Source organism: Phalacrocorax carbo, chromosome 4, assembly GCF_963921805.1.
Source record: "Phalacrocorax carbo chromosome 4, bPhaCar2.1, whole genome shotgun sequence".
NCBI classification, from domain to species: domain Eukaryota; kingdom Metazoa; phylum Chordata; class Aves; order Suliformes; family Phalacrocoracidae; genus Phalacrocorax; species Phalacrocorax carbo.
This window is the reverse complement of record NC_087516.1, coordinates 83644903-83660773: the sequence shown is the minus strand read 5'-3', so window position 1 is coordinate 83660773 and position 15871 is coordinate 83644903. Positions and strand designations below refer to the sequence as shown.

The window sequence follows — 15871 nt, the reverse complement described above, 5'->3', positions numbered from 1 at the left end:
ATTCCAAGTAGAGAGTAAGGCCTATCACCAAAGAAGCTGTTACAGGATGGGATGTATTTTCCATATGAGAACACAACAAATCAGAAATGCACAGGCCACTGGTAAATACTCAAAGGGGATCTTCTCTTCTGCCTCGTGCAGCTTGTTTGCTGTGCGGTCCTGCAAAGACCGCCTCAATTTCCCCGCCTTCCAACAAACTCCTCCTCCCCCCACCAATACCTCTCAAGAGCAGTCTATAAATACAAGGAGCTTTTCTGCAAAGCAAAACACAAGGTCAGTAAGATGTTACACAGGGAATGCCAGTGATGTAAGTTAAAGCGCTATTGAGAGAATGAAGGAGAAGGAGCAGGAACCTAAACCAGTGATGTGGAAGACCTGCTCAAAGCACTCTGCTTTCACCTGAGGTGAGCCTGCCTCCTGGGCCACACCTGCCACGCCTGGCCACAGTCCGCAGAGTGCAATGACAGATGCCGGCCCAGCATGTCAGTGGACAGGGAAGTGATCGACCCTCTCGTGAGAGCAGTGTACAGGCGTGTGTGCAGATATGACATGGAATATTATTTTGCAGTCCAGCTTCCATCCAAAGCTCTGAAACAGACCAAAATACACACGTTTTTCTGACTACAGCTGTTCCCCTAAGGAAACCTGGCCCCTCCACCCTAGTGTTTGCTCCAGCCCACTAAGATCCAGTTTCTACCCACTCACTCCCCCCGTCCTGAGGCATATGTATTTTTGCCGGATGGAAAGAAAAATCAGAAGACGGCAGCACATGACACCAAGCAAGAATTGTGGCACACACAATCCATGGGAAAGTGTTGCTTGGCATTATTGCGTGTGCTCAGCTTCCCGCCAAGGGACCGGCGTTGTCTCTGTGCCAGGAAATCAGCCATTCAGTTAACAGGCAAAGCAGTGGCCACAGAAGACGGAGAAGCAGAAGGGAGCCGTCAAACCCAAGAGACATGCTTGCTCTCTTCTCCTCATGCGCTACAACAAATAGCAGGGGGGTAGGGATGGGTGTGGGGAGCGAGGAACCAGAGAGACGCTGTAAATTTTAGCTTAACCCATTTATGTTTCTTTCTAATGCTTCAAGGAAGAAAACTGCATAGTCTGTGGCTAAAGAGGGACCAAAACCAGCATACTGAGACGGTATCTTAGAGCTTAGGTTATGAGCAAAACTCTTTCCGTTTATGAGCTGTCTTGGAAAAGGGTGTAATTTTGTCACTGAATCATTTAGAAGTAGGCTGAGTAAAACTGCCAGGAACAGGCTGTTAGGAAAAATCCTGCAATAGGCAGGTCTTTACCATTGTCGATGCTTCATTTCTACCCTTGGAGATTATGTTTGATTCTGATAGCTGGAGATTATGTTTGATTCTGTCTGATTCTGGTGATAAGACTACAGCAAGAAGCCAGCAAGGGAGAGGAAAGACAAAACAAACAAACAAAGAACCAACCAACAAAAAAAACAACCAAAAAAAGAAGAAAAAAAACCCACGCAAGCAGCTATCGAATAAAACATTAGCTTTCCAAAACCTGTCCTTTCTGGGAACTCGCTGAGAGCAGGGTTTTATTATTGGTTCATACAAATAGGTTATCCCTGGGCTGGAAATGCTGCTCATCAGCTTCACTAACCTTTTTAACAAGGTGCTGCTGAGACACACCAGTCTTATTTTTCTTCCTATTCTCACTGATGCAGATCAGGAGCAACTGCACATGAGCCCAACATCACACCTGCTGTCAGCTTAGCCCAGTAAAACCCTGGATAGCCAGCCTTACCAGCAACGCATCTTCAACTTCACAGCAAAATTCAGACAGAAATCTTTTTCCTGTAATCCATAACACAACCTGCCTGAACACCCAGGGTTATGCATCTTTCTTCCTAAGTCAATGGGCACTAATGGCCCCAGTGGATTTCCCACCTATTCCCAACACTGAGTTCCTCCCTTCCCTGATCTTTAAAATAAACCCCTCTGACAGCCTTGACAGGCACAGGAGGCCTAAGGCACCGATGACATGACCTACCTACTTGCCAAAAGCATGGCTCTGACTTTTCTGACAGCAAGACACTCAACTGCATTATTTTTCTCTCACTTGTGCCTCTGTTGCTGTGCTCAAAATAAAGCTGAATTAATTCACACCTACATAAAGCAGAGGTTTAACAAGTCAGATCTAATGGTGTCAACTGACAGAGCTCTGCTGAATCTGAAGGACCTGCTTTGCCCAAGTATTTCCTGGTGGGAAGGCCTTTCCTTTGAGAAACAGTACAACGCTTGCAGCATCACTCAACACCTATGCACCATCATCTGCAGTTTTGAAAGGACTTAGGGGACATCCCAAAAGAGCTCTCCAGAGGGCTGCTTTACTAACTAGAGAGTTCTGCCCAGCTGCGGTGAAAGGCAGGGGCAGAGACAGGCTCTCTCTCACACAGACAGGGAAGGCAGCTGCCTGGGGCAGCAGCAGTGTTTCTTGACTCTGGGTTGAACAAGTGGCTGCAGCCTAAAGAAAGGGGCCAACCTTTCTCAACTTGCCTCGGGCCATGGATGCCTTCATGCCAGATTCACATGGGACCAATGGCCATAAAACTCCTTGCAGCTAGTGAAGAGAGGGTAACGCAGGAGCAGAGAGTTCTCACTTCACATTCCGATCTGGGCTGTGGCAGAAGGATGGCGAGGCTGCAGCAACATCTGACCGAGTCCATCTCCAGATTTTCCGTATAAATACATACATTGCAGCTGGTATAAATTGCAGGAGACCCGTGTCAGGTTCCTTCTGCGAGCCTTGCGAGGTACTGCACCTTGCAATTGAGCTATGTCGTCAGCCAAAGACATCTTCTCTGGTAGGGGAGGCAGGGAAAGGAAAAAAGAAAAAAAAAAGGGAAAGCTTCAGGTCAAACGATTGATTACAGTTTTGAATTACAGGGGGCTATTGATTTTTCATTAAACACCATGTACTGCTGTAAAGCGGAAAAAAAGTAATTCATTGATCAGAGCTGTGGGCCGTGTTCACTTATTGGCTTCCTGCCACATCCCATTATTCCCAGTTCTAAATGTATATTGAAGTCAGTTCATTCTAATCATTGCCTCCTGTCACCAGAAATGTCTCTCAGTAACTATTAGTTTAATCACCCCTTTCTTACAATGGTAATGAGTGATAATATCCAGCATTATGGCAGATTCATGAATATTATTCATTGTATTACGGCATTGCATTTCACAATGCTACAGTTAAGGGTCTGTCAGCATTTCCATTACAAAGCCCCCAGGCCTGGGACTTTATAAATCACTCCTAAAAATTTGCTGCTGGCAGAAATAAGGAGCGGAGGGTGTCTTGGTTCTGGAGAGAATATTGTTGGAACTGCTCTCTGCAAAATCTTTCTGGCCACAGTTTAGCTGCATGGAATGAGTGCTGGAAAGGGGAGTGAAAAAAAGGGGGGGAGAAAGAGGAGGAACTTTGCCAGCTCAAGCTGCTTTTTCCAATTGATTAAAATGCCATCATTTCAAAAACAGGATGATCTTGCTGTTACATTGGACAGCGATTCAGGAGACAGGCATCCTCCACCTAAAGCTGACACACACAGACAGCACTACCATACTATCTTGCCGATAGCGACACTTGAAATTTCAGAATGTCTTATCCAAAACCTTTCGACTTCCGCAGTATGCTTCTCTCTGTACTGGCTGCTGGCTTCTATGTTTGATAACCTGCGTTTTGAGAAATCTGCTCACTGTAGAGCCAAGCGTTGAAATCCTCAGATTTTACGTAGTACCTGCTTAGATAAAAACTTGGCCTGGGGACAAAGGCGAGTACAGTTTTAGCAAAAGGTTTGTATCTGATTCCACAATCCATCCTGGAAGTTTAGAGGGAAACTGATCAAATTTGGGGTTTATACCCACACCTATTGGAAACCTTTCTGTTTCCAGCGACAAGCCATAAAGTTCTCACTGGAACTATATGGCCTAAAACTGACAGCAGGCTCTGACTCATTATTTTCAAAACTTTGAGCTGATGAAGATTTGCTTCATCTTGCTTGATCAAGCAAGAGGACGAAAAGCAGATATTGCAGGATCCAAAACTGTGCTATAATTATAGAAGATAAACAAACAAACGGAGCAAACAGAAACTGACTCCCAACCGTTTCCACCAGCACACAACCAGGGCTGAAATGTATAATGGTCACCATAAAGACTATTTGTACAACACCACCCAGGAGATCATCTTTTTAAAATGCTGCCTTCTGCACAAAAAAAAAAAAGTTACTTGAAAGGAGTCAAATAGAACAAGAAGCAACAAGGAATATCAAGTGGCCATGCATTCTTAGGCTACCTGAAAACTTCTTACACTTGTTAACTTTGTCCTAGTTTTCCAGATGCCTAAAGTGTCTCTGATGTTTAGAAGCGTGTACTTGAACTTTGTACTGGCTCTTAGAAATCAATTCTCTGGAAGGAGAGAGTAAACTTACCATGTTCTGTAGGGAGCCCAAAACACGTAACAGAACAAACACCGCACATACACATGTGCACAGGGTAATACATATAAGACAAATTTATTTACTCCAGGATGTGAAAGCATTTAGGACAGAATGATCCATTATAGGAGAATATACAGAAACAAAACAGATGAGTTACCAAACCATAATGTAGCCCTACACTAATCAGGTAGAATTAATATCAGACTGACCCTCTTCCAGCCTCCACATACCGATGGTGGCGCCAATAATGACTTTTATCTGCCACTGCACAGGTATGCTCCAAGCTGTTGAGTCCAGTCTCAAACTCATACAGTGCTGGAAGCACTTACAGGCAACTCACCTCATCTCCCTGCACAAGTGTCTGCTCTTACACACAGGCTAAGTTGTGCCTCTATTGCTAAAAATGTAGCGGCTTGCTTTCATCGTCTAGTCCAGAGGTGCAAATGCTGCCCTTTCCATCAGCATTTCGTCACCACCATGTCCAACGCCAACATTCACGTTGGCATGAACAGAAGAGCCACGACAGGCGGCATCCAGTTTTCCATCTACTGCAGGTAAGGTCTCTCAGAGACAGACTCAAAAGGGGCACGCAGGGCAGAGCGGAAAGGATTGAAGAGTGCCACATCGCCCACTCAAGCAGAAAGGGACCCCTGCGAATGAGATCATTTGCATGAGACACCCGAGGGAGTTCTCTTTTCAGCAGGGGTCTTTGGACCTTCCAACCCTGCTGGAAAGCAAGTTCCAGCTACAGGAAGAAAAACAATAATTCATTTACTTACCCATGTTTTCTTGCACGAAGTGTCTTTTGCAATGTGTTCCGATACATTGCCTCTCCCTGAAGCCAAACTCCTGCTGAAGTTCTTCACAGTTTGCTGTGAAGGAGAAGACAAAGCCTGCTAATTCCTGCTTTTGAGTCCAGAGCCTGTACTTGAGAGGTCAAGCAGGGCTCCGAGCAACCATCTGGAAAGAAAAGGAACAGCAAATTCCAGCCATAAACTTGCTTCTGTACAATGGGACTCTGCAGAGATAGAAAGAAAGGCCCTACACACGATGCAGCAGAAGAGGTGGTGGTCACTGTAAATAAATTCTAGTGAGGAAAAGAGCTAATGGGTGGATTATAGTGCGTGGGAATAAGGTAGAGGATGGCTGCAGCAGTAATCAGCCTAAAGGCATCAGGTGAAACCCAGAGGGAGCTCTCGATTCTCAGAGGATGCTGCAAGGATAAATAACACTTTTTCTTACCAGACACATGCACAAAAGAGCAGCTTATCCATGTCAGGTAGTTATATGGCTCCTATTATCAAGTAAGCACTTTGCAATCTTTGCTGTGTTTATCGTCACAACACCCTGACAAGGGAGGAAAACACAACTCTCCCAGACAGGGGCAGGTTCGCCTGGGTACATTTCAAGTACAGCAGGCAAAATAGCATCGGTGAAGCCAAAGAGAGTAGGATCCGGACTGGCAAAGCCACTTCACCCTCTATATCCCACAAAAAATCATGTGGAAGTCAATGTGCAAATACGTCTGAGGATTTTGACCTAAGGGACTAAGCCAAGCTCACACGAAGAGTCTGCAGCAGAGCAGGAGACTTGCCTCCAGTGTTCTCAGGGAAATCTTACTTTCATTCACGCTAAGACAAATACACCCACCAAGGACAGGAGCATTTTGCATTTGCATAGATTTTACCTAGCCTTACAAAAAGTTACAGAGAGGGAGATCGAAGCTGTTATTTTGGCTGCCTGAGCATTCCTCCTCTCCCAGCAGCCAGGTCATTTAAACCGGATTGGTTGATTAAATCTACACCCTAGGAATGAAGCCCTTACTGGCAAGACTTGTTTTTTCCTTTAATGTCCTTACCTTGTGCCAAACAAACAGGGTTGATGTCACATCATTTGCAAAGGACAGAAATCCTCTGCAGAGCTGCAGCTAACAGCCCTTCTCCCATGCCAGTACGTAGCACACAACTTGGGGTAATAAAGCCTTCATTTCATGCTTCAGCACACCTGATTTAAGGCTCAGATTCAGCAATGTATTCAACAAAAGTTCAGATTCAACAACAGCTCCCACCTAGCTTCGCTATCAGTACCCCCATATTTTATTCACATTTTAAACTTTTAACCCAGTTTCCTGTGGGAAAAAGAAAATAAAAAACCATCCAGACTCTGTACCTTCCACTTCTCCGGTAACTTTTGTGTATACTAGTCTACTGTAACAAAATCTGAAAGAGCACTGACACTCTTTAAGACAGTTAACCTCCTGCAAGTGTCATGAAAATAGAGGGCTGGTTGGAGAGAACATAGATTTAACTTCAACAGCAGTTTATACCACATCTTCAGAGCTGACCCCTTCTCCGACTGACTCAAGCTAGCTGTTCCTTGCTGAGCGTCTCGTGCGATTGGTCTACCAGAGTCCAAGAGGATGCAAAGCACCGTGAAACGTGTGCGCTCTGGTCAAAAGCATAGCCTAAATACTTACAGTGCTGTAAATATCAAGTAAACAGCTGCTGTACCTTACAGTTCAAGGTAAGACAGAATAGCTGATGTAAATTGTACCAGCGTGCTACCAACATAAAACAACAGGGCACGATACATCACTGCAAGCCCCAAGCACTTCACATCTATCTTGACACCATCGTAAGTTTGACATCCATCAGTTCAAGAGATAAAATACGGCTTGCAAAGGGAATCGTTTCAGCCCTGCCTCAGAGAACTCGTCCCTGCCATGGGGCAGGAAGACAGTGCTCTCTGTTCGGGCAGCATTAAAGGATCCCGGCAATGAAGCACGAGGCAAATATGCTGATTTTTCTACAGGAAAATACCTGTCGGTGTAAGTCTCAGTCCAGCTGGGTGCTAATGCTGGCATATAACCTCAAGCACTGATTTGGAGAGAGCTGCTTGCAATCTTAAAGTTATGCACATATTTATGCTGTATCCATATACGAGGGCATGCTAAAACAAGATCTACAAGACGCCACCTTGCCGCAGCATTTCAAACCAATGCCACTGATTTAAAAACATGGCCTCCCACTCCTAATGGGAAGGCTGCTTACTTCTGAACAACAGAAGGCTTGATTAGATTATGTATTATTTTAAAGCCAGCAAATATATGCACCCATCTGATCGGGTACAGTACTGAAAGGCTCACGTGACAATCAGACATCGAAAATGAGCGATACAAGCCACGGTCAGTACATGCTCTGCTGATCCAAGCCTTTTCTGATCTTAGCATTGCTTGAAAGGGAAGGTAAAAATAATTCACTCCTTACATAAAGTCCTGATTTTTTAATGGGGCTTTGACCTGACAGAAACCTTGGCTTTCAGCTATTCCTTGCTCTAAAACCCCAATGCTTTTCCACCATCCTTCTGTGACAAAACCCTTCTGCTCAGGTTTAACTCAAGGTACCTACATGATTCTACTGAGGTCACTGGTGGCATTTGCATGCCAAGTGACAGACATTGCTGGAAAAACAGGGCTGGAGACAAAGGTACATTCAGCTCCCCTTCCAACATGTACCTGGACAGACAGCTTGCCTGTGTCTGGCAGCCGGGAAGGACTTCGGGATCGCTGGGTTTGGAGGGTGCCAACAACAAGACCGCATGCCTTCTTCAAGTTAAAGCTTCAGGGCTTTGTGGGATGTCAGTCTAAACTGGTTCAAAGAATTCAGGTTGCTCGTTAGCACAGCACAGCACAGCATCACAGGCCCAGCCTCAAGCACGTTAGCCATCACACTAAAGCCTGGCACGCATCTAAGCGGCTGGCTGAATCGTGACCTGAGACCACAAGAGCTGGAGAACAAGTTCTGACCATTGTCACACCTTCTCCACATTCATTCTGCAATGGCACCATCTACGCTGGACACTGCTGGGAGGGTTATTCATTTTCACAGATAATCCCAGTTGCCTGACTCAGACTAAAACCTTCAGACACAGACTTAGCCCTAGGGAACGAACGGAGCAGAAGCAGAGCAAAGCCAGGCACAGCAGGCATTTGTGACTTAGTGAGCACTGAATATTGACAACCATTATAAAACACAGGAAAATAGCAAGCGAGGCTTTAGCCAGTTTAGATAATCCTGCAGGGAATACTACCAGTAGAAACTAATACATATGCAAGCAATAGCAAGCTGACTGGGAAACTGAGCATTTTGCCTTCAGTTCCAGACAAAATGCAACACTTAAATTGCCTTTGGTCCAGCATTAAGTGTATTATTTAACATACATATATCCCAAAAAGATGGTTCCTGAACATCTACGCATATCTCATCCTCTCTTGGTCAAGGTTTTAGCACAAGACGGCAACATTATGCTTGAGGTCTGAATTAAGAGCGACTGGTTTTGCTTGTCTGGAAACAGTCCAGATTGCTCACCAAGTACCTGGGAGCAGAACTTGCCCATGTGGAGACATGTCCCAGCCTGGATGGTGACGGCAGTCACTTGGGATTTCGTAGGAATACTCAGAGTCTCTCTGTTTAACCATCCTGCGTTGTACTGTAATACTTGCATTCCCCTAGACCTCCTCGCTCACCCACTCTAGCTGTTGGTGTAAACTCTGGTTTTCTCCTTTTCCGCAATCCTTCCCTCTTTTCCAGGAGGGCTGTATTACTCTCCATTGTGCAATCCTGCTGCATATGTTTGTAAAAGACTTATGTCCCAGAGAAAGGGAAAGGGTTAGGGCCCACACGCGACGTAACAGCATTCCTATGCCAAGAATAAAGCGTCCCCAAATGGGGGTGGTCGGCAGTACAAGTGGCTGTCAGAAAGTCAGTGCAAAATTCAAGAGGCTGAGCACTTTCAATTACAATTCAAATCTGCCATTTAGTTCATCATGTTTATTTAGGCATTAAAAGCAATTTTCCAAGCACATGTCTGTCACATTTAGACACAATGGGCTAGCCTGTAATTAGGAAGTATATGACCTCACTGGCTTTAATTGGGAGAAGCCTGCATCCAATCCGTTTACCAGATGATAGAAGGCAACTGGCATTACAAGGGAAGTTCGGTGTCAGCTGGTAGAACGTGCACAATACCTGCTATAATGGCCCTCAATTCATCATCACCCCCTCTACCATCAGGACTTTGTCAATGGTTTGCTCATCAATCTGCTTGTGTACCAACACAAGTGATCAGGAAACAGACACCGCATCACAGAGAATGATTACAGACCACAGGGGGAAAAAAAAAGGTTAAAAAAAAAAAAAACAGGACTGGCAATTTCAGCTTTGGCAAGGGAGCAGGGAAGGCTCAGGGCCAAAGTCAGGTTTAGCCTAAGCAGCTATAACTCCTGCTGTGATAGGCCAGAATTTAGCCCTTACTACCCCACGAGGGTATGCTGTAGCTTAATGCACGAGAAAAAAAAAATTTAAGACTGAAACACCCCAGAAAAAGGTAACAAGGAAAAGTCCATTTGTTGCATGAAAATGCAGCAAAGAACTCACGATTCTTTTACATATATCCTACTGCACAGAAAGTACAATTTTGGCCAGGTTATGAGCCAACAGACACATGTCTCTCTCCCTCTGCTGCACTGCCCCTGACTGCTGGACAGGCCAAGTAACTATGAGCCATCCCAGGCACTGATTCTCAGAGACAAATACAGTTATTGTCCATAGTTCCAAACACAGACCATCACCCTCCAAAGGGATCCACGCTCAGGCCCAAGAAGTCCTGCCAACTGATTTTTTCAGAGCAGGGAGGAGAAAGGGAAAAGCTATTGTGTGTGAACCACATGTACAATTATTATTGCCTTTTCTTGTGTGTGGGTGGGTGGGGAGGTTTTTTTGTTTTGTTTTGTTTTTATTGTGATAGCAACAGAACCTGCAACTCTGCTACATGAAGACCTGGCCAAGTTCAAGAGACAGGGCAAAGAACGTGCAAAGCAAACATTAGAGAGAAGAGAGGCTCGCGTTCACTTCATCAGCAAGAACCTCTGTACGTTACAATCACATCGCTATGTTCTGGGGCTGACTTGTCAGCTCCCTTTGCTGGTAGAGCATACAAAGATTTCTACACCTTTAAAAACAGGTCCCAGGTCAGTCACCGCATTTATTTCTATTGGCTATACAGCTTCACCTGGAGGAAAAAACGAGCTCCACTCCTTGCACTATAAGCAGCCTCTCTCTTCAGCTAACTACATCATATCACCAGGAACGTAGGGGAAAAAGTGAAAAATTAGAACTTTCATGCCTCAGGAATTTCCAATATTTGAAAAATATATATTTATGAACAGCCACACAGATAGATAAATAGACAGTGTTTTTAACCTTGTTTTGAGATAAAAAGCTAAGATCTCAGAACATTTTCCAGAACAAAATACTTGATTCCATTTTTTTTATCAAAAAGTAACTTCTCGTAAACCACGGAATAAACTCACAAACTGAACACGTTTCAGTTGCTCCCCACAGAAGCTGCCGTGAGTCAGACAGAGACTCCTTCCATTATTAAGAATGTGACTTTATGCCATCCCTAACGAGACCATGCACACATCTAAACCACGTTAAAAATGCACCACAGCTCTGCTGTGTGAGCTGGGATGTTCCTCCACAAGAGCGACCTGGGGGAAGCAGAAGAGATAAGAATGGGAGATTGAGCCAGCTACAATAAAACTTGCTTTGATACTCCTCTGCACAAAGTGCATTGTATGAATATGTCTGACAGTCCTATAAGGGGTTTCTCAGCCTCAGACACTGAGTGTTGAAACCCTGTGAGTTGTAAGTGACGTGACAGAAATCCTGCGGCATTCTCAGTCCAGCCCCCATTTCTGTTGAGCATTGTCTGAGGGGCTGAGACATTTTAAACCGTACACCAGCCAAAATGTTCTCACTTGTAAAACCAACCAAAGGTCAAACACATCCTCTTCCCTTTAACACAGCTTTCTGGTACAGCCTCAGCAATTGCACCTCTAACTCAGAGATCACTAAGAGTGATTAAGCACTCTCTCGCCATTATCCCGGAGGAGGGGAACCAGCCTCCTGTCCCCCTGCAAACTGGAAGAAAACCTTCAAGTGCCAAGAAAAGCCGAAGCAGTGATGCTCAAGTCAAGGGGAGAGGTGAGCTCAGGAGGGGAACACACTCCAAAGCAGGAGATACTGTCAGCTCCTGCTGAACAGTGCTGTTTCACAGGAAAGCTGAGCAAGCAGCCGGTCCTGAGGGCTCAGCAGCCCCATACTTTGGCTATGCTTGCCGCAGCTCCTGCGCATCGGGGATGCAATGCAGAGACCGTTCAAAACCAGGCTGGCTGGAAGCGGGGTGCATCTGTGTACAGGCTTTGCCTTTCACTTTTTTCTTGGGGTCAGACCCTCTGTCCTGCCAGACCTTCGTTCTGAAGAAATTGTCGTAATTCCCCTGACCATACCTGCACAGGATTTACTGCAGAGAAGGAATACTTCTGAGATGCTGATCAGACATTATCAGGCCAGGGGAAACATCAAATGCCTAACGCAGTTATTCTGGCACTTCAATCTCCTGCTCTGGCTAGTTTGGGTAGCCCTTCTGGACAATGGCAGGACGCAGCCTTCAACAGAGATTTTGCAAGGGAGGGCAGAATATTTACAAAGATATTTTTGCTTCTGCTCAGTTGGGCATAAAAAAAGAAGGCTGACATATATGAACCGTTAGCAATGTTTCTTAAAAAAAAAAAAAAATTGCCGTAAGTGATACGCATCTGCTGCTGATCACTAAGCGACCCACTAGAAGCTGCTTGTGGTTAACTCAAGCACAGTGACAGAATAGGTTCCCAGAGATATGGGCTGACCGTGCTTTGTCATTACTTGGGAGTACAGTGTGCAAACTGGTGAGCTGGTAGAAGGAAATCACTAGCTTCTAATAGGAGCATTCTGTAAAAGAACAACTGCACTCGCAGCAGATTTCCACCTGTTTGGGTTTTTTTGGTTTTGTCTTGTTTTTTTTTAACTTCTGTCAAACCTGCTAACTGCTTGGTCTTTCGTGGCTGACATATTTTACTGAGGCAACAGGGAACGTAAGCGAAGTGAGACAAATATTCAGGTACAAGACAATGCACCAGGTAGGTAGAAATAAAGGTCGAAGCCACCCGGCTCTGCCACATAACTAGTCCGACTTCTGTTATTGACACAACTACTGAGCTCAAACACCAAGAAACTGGCCTCCTAAGAGATAGACAAAGCATGCACTAGCTGTAGGCAAGGCCTCTTCCTTCCTTTTATCCACAGTTCCCTCCTTCATGTCTATGCTAAAATAACCTACTTCTCCATGTGGCTTCTGTTGATTTCTGCCTGCTCTTAGCTTCCTCCAGTTTTACTCTGTTGTCCCAGCTCATCGGGTTCATCCCATGCTCCTGTCCCAGTCACCCATCGGGGTCCGCCTGAAAGACCTGACAAAGAGGCAGAGCCGAACTGGTTACTACATTGTGCCTGATCTGTATTCAGAGCACAACTAGGGGACAGACCCCAGCCTCCAGCCACAGCTTTAGGATATAAAGCCGGGCCAATGAGGAAGAGAGAAGCTGCCTGCTTACTGTTTCCAGCAAACATAAAACAGGATTCCCAATGTGGGCTCACAATAAAGAGGGGCTGGTGGGGTGGAATTAATAGCCATCGAGCATATCGTGTACTAGATTGATGGGTTAAATAAGTAACCAAAAAAAATTTTTAAAAAAGCAGCATGCAGAGCAAACATACAGAGGGAGGCTTATTACGTTACTCGCATAAGAGAAAGGGAGCAGGCGATGGGCCTTGAGGGGCTCTAGAGCAATTAAGCCCCCTCGCTGTTTTTGGATAGGCAGGGCTGGCCGCGGCTGTGACTCGTGTGCAAGCCCGCGGACATGGCAAGCTCCTCTCCGGAAGCTGCTCGCCGCTGCTGCCGCTGCTCTGACTCCAAAGCATCGCATGCGAAAGCTGTCAGCCTGAGAACGCTTGTTTGAACGCAGAGGCTGGTGCCGGCGGAGGGGGTGGGGATGGCAGTGGATGGGCCGTGCGGTGCACAAATGCATGCCCATGGGCTGGGGGAGCCCCCAGGAGTGCAGGGAGGGGGTGTCAGTTGCAGGAAACACAGTGCCTGGCATTGCACATGGCTAAAGAGCGGAAGAGAACATCATTTCTTTAAACTCATCTTGCATTCAGCCAGCTGCATATAAATTTCCCTCTATCTCATCAAGCTCTCACTGTTTGGCCTCCTCTGACTGATATTGGCTCATCATACTTAATCTAGGGTGAAATTTCCTCGTCTGAGCTAAATTACTCGCAGCCATCAAGGGAAACGATATTTATTTTTCGTGGGGCTAATGACCTGTCCCCCGGACCCACCCACTGATGGTTATTTACTAGGGCCCAGATGCTTGGGCTCAAAATGAGTGCTAATGTCAGCGGGGGCCATTTCTCATTCAGGTCTCTGATTGAATTGGAGCGATCCCATTGACATTGACTCTGTGACTTTTAAGGCCATTACCCTCAGCAAGAGATGAACCTCTCATCATTGCTCCAACACTGACAGCTGATTAGCGACAAATTACAAGCAGGAAGAACCTAAGACTTTGTTGGGTGAGGGAGGGGCAGGGGGAGGAAGAGGAGAAGGGATCCAGAGGAGGTAGGGGGAAAGCACAGAGTCAGGGAAGGTGGACTGAGTACCAAAGAAGGAAAGAGTGGGAGGGAAGAGCAACACCCAGAAGCTGATGCAGCCTGTTGGCATTGGTACTGTTCTACAGGCTTTCACCAAATGCAGATCAGGGCCCAAAGCCAAAGGTTGGAGGGAGTGGTGGAGACACATGCTGACTGAGAGGAACACGAATCAGAGCAAGGCTGGGAGGAAGAAATCCGCTTTGAGTCAGTGGGAGAAGAACAGACAGCACGGCCAAACCACAGCTGGGTGGTCAAAGCGCAATCCGGGTGGCCAGGCAGACAGCTTGGTGGCCGTGTGCCGGCTCTCTCGGCAATCACAGGCCCCACGAAGAGAGACAAATCTCCAGGAAAGCAAAAAGCTGCTGCTGTGAACTGGCAGCCCCAGGGGTCGAGGACAGCTCTGCCACCAGCTCTCACTGTGCACCCTCTGTCAGGCCCCTGGCCTCGCTGCCTCCCCTTCCCTACAGGGAGGCTGGGCGGTCCGGGGTGCTGCCGATCCAGACGGCACCTTCCCACAGCTATCAACCACCGACGTCTGACACGCAAAACTCACACTAAGCTGAGACAAAAGCTGCCTGACAACCCCAATACACTTTCAGTCACGGCCCTTGCATTGTCAGTGTTCTTACTTAACAGACAATAAGTAACACAAACATAACTAACGCACTGTCATCGGCGCATATTTCGCCAAGCACAGAGGCACCCGAGTTTCTCTTTTCACTGCTATTATATTACTTATGCAAAGAGCTTTGAATGACTCTGGGCCACACTCACAGTTTTGTTTCTAACCGCAGAAACGCAGCCACTTCTGCTGTCAAACACGGGAGCCTGCCAGTAACATGCACCAGCTTTCTGTACCAGCTCCTGCAAGAGAGTGCAGAGGGGGTGTTATTTTAAAGCTGACAGAGGAAAATTCCACACCTTAAAAAAAATGCGACTCACTGTAGATACAGTTCTTCTCTGGATGATTTGTGAGACAGACTGTGCTCCCCTAAGTAAACGGGAATATTTTTAGTGACACGATTAATATAAATGGAGCCATCCTGAAAGGCATTACAAGGAGGCTTGTTGCTCTGCAGTCCTGCATAAGCAGGCTTGGAGCCTCTTTACAGTTCACAAAACACCAGGCCCATTTAAAAGAAAAAAGTGGCATGAAATACACTTGGAGAAAATGCTTGCAAGGCTGAACTGCCACCGTCACAACTGCCTTCTCGGAAATAAAAACTGGCTTTGGACACTTGGGCAAACAAATGCAGTATGCCTAAGCACAGTCTCGACATGCCATGTAAGCACCTGAGCTGTGATTTCTGTTAGTCGACATCTAAAAATCCAAATGGACCTTCAACAGCAGTCACAGGTCTTTGAATCTCAACCCCGGTCTGAAGACAAGTTGTTCTGAGGGAACCCAAGCCTGTGGCCAAACCTCCCCTCGCTGCTTCTTCACAGCTGCATTTGCCAAGTGTCTGCCCACCACTTCTGAGGAAAACCAGCAAAGGCAGTCGCACTGCTCCCCCCTCTCCTGCCGTTCTACTCTCCTCTCCACACTATTTCTTTTACTGATCTCAGGAGCTCTCTAGGAAAGATATCACATACACAGACACCCAAAAAAACCCACTCAGGGACTTGGCAACGAACAACGTATTGGACTAGCTGTACAACTCACTGCATTTTATGGTCTGCTTAGAAAAACTGTGATCTCATTTATGCTGATTTAAGTCTAGAGCTAACCCATTCAAGTAGATTTAGATACCCCACCGCAGAGCTGCCGGGTCTGTGATGAGGTTTAGCTATAGCTGACTAACTGACACATACTTTA

General features: G+C 46.1%; 1 long non-coding RNA gene across 1 annotated transcript in view; it reads right to left on the bottom strand.

Moving 5' to 3' along the window:
* Positions 1 to 2508: 2508 nt before the first annotated feature.
* LOC135313307 (uncharacterized) overlaps positions 2509 to 15871 on the bottom strand; it is a 32455-nt gene continuing 19092 nt past the window's right edge. Inside the window, exons 2-3 of the long non-coding RNA XR_010372923.1 lie at positions 5245 to 5425; positions 2509 to 2830 (exon numbers count right to left, since the gene is read on the bottom strand). This is a non-coding gene — a long non-coding RNA (uncharacterized LOC135313307). The remainder of the gene's footprint in view (positions 2831 to 5244; positions 5426 to 15871) is intronic.